The 1,093-nt window shown below is 35.8% G+C and overlaps 1 non-coding gene across 1 annotated transcript; it reads left to right on the plus strand.

Annotated features, from left to right (window-relative positions):
* The first annotated feature begins 497 nt into the window (after nucleotides 1-497).
* Nucleotides 498-604, plus strand: LOC119621318 (U6 spliceosomal RNA). Its single transcript, XR_005237869.1, has one exon. It is a non-coding gene; the product is annotated as a U6 spliceosomal RNA (small nuclear RNA).
* The last annotated feature ends 489 nt before the right edge of the window (nucleotides 605-1,093 follow it).

Below are 1,093 nucleotides of genomic sequence, written 5' to 3' on the forward strand. Positions count from 1 at the left end.
TTTTAAAGAGGAAGTTGCAAGGGAAATTAGAAAATAAGATGAAAGAAAATGAAAACATAACATTCCAAACTTATTGGATGTAGAGACTGTAGTACTGAGAGGGAAGTTTATATCTGTTAATGTCTATATTAAAAAAGGAGAAAGTTTAGGTTATTTTGAGATAACCTAAACTCCCACCTTAAACTCCCTCCTTCCTTCTATTTGCTTTGTGGAGTTGGGGTAGATTTCTGTTGGGGCAGACCCTGTGGGGTTATTCACACCAGAGGATGACCCCAACTGTCAAAGCAAATAGAAGGAATAGAAGGAAGGATATAACAAAGATGAGAGTGGAAATTGATGAAATAGAGACTGAAAACAAAGATGATATTTAAAAACCCAAAAGTCAATTCTTTAAAATACCTACAAAATTGACAAAACTTTATTTAGGCTGATCAAGAAAAAAGATAAAGCAGACTCACATCAGGAAGGAAAGAGAGTACATAACTATTGACCTTAGAGAACTAATGGTGGCAGTGCATATACTAAAACTGGAATGATACAGAGAAGGTTAGCATGGCCCATGCACAAGGATGACATGCAAATTCTTGACCATTTTATATAGTTACATAATGGTAACGGGTTCAATTCCCTAAGAAGACCTCACGATCCTAAATATATATGGACCTAATAAAGGAGCACCCAGATTCATAAAGCAAGTTCTTAAAGATCTTCAAAGAGACTTAGATTCCCACACAATAATAGTGGGAGACTTCAATACTCTGCTTCAATCAGACAGACCATCAAGTCAGAAAATTAACAAAAATGTTAAAGAGCTGAATTCAACACTGGACTAAACGGGCCTGATAGATATCTACAGAACTCACCACCCCAAAACAACAGAATATACATTCTCCTCGTTGCCACATGGCACATACTGTAAAATTGACTACACAATTGGATATAAAACAATCCTTAGCAAATGCAAAAGAACCAAAATCACACCAACCACTTTCTAGGACCACAGTACAATAAAAATAGAATTCAAGACTGAGAAAATTGCTCAAAAGCATACAATTACATGGAAGTTAGACAACCTGCTCCTGAATGACATTTG

Source organism: Chlorocebus sabaeus, chromosome 11 (genome assembly GCF_047675955.1).
Source record: "Chlorocebus sabaeus isolate Y175 chromosome 11, mChlSab1.0.hap1, whole genome shotgun sequence".
In the NCBI taxonomy this organism is placed as follows: Eukaryota; Metazoa; Chordata; class Mammalia; order Primates; family Cercopithecidae; genus Chlorocebus; species Chlorocebus sabaeus.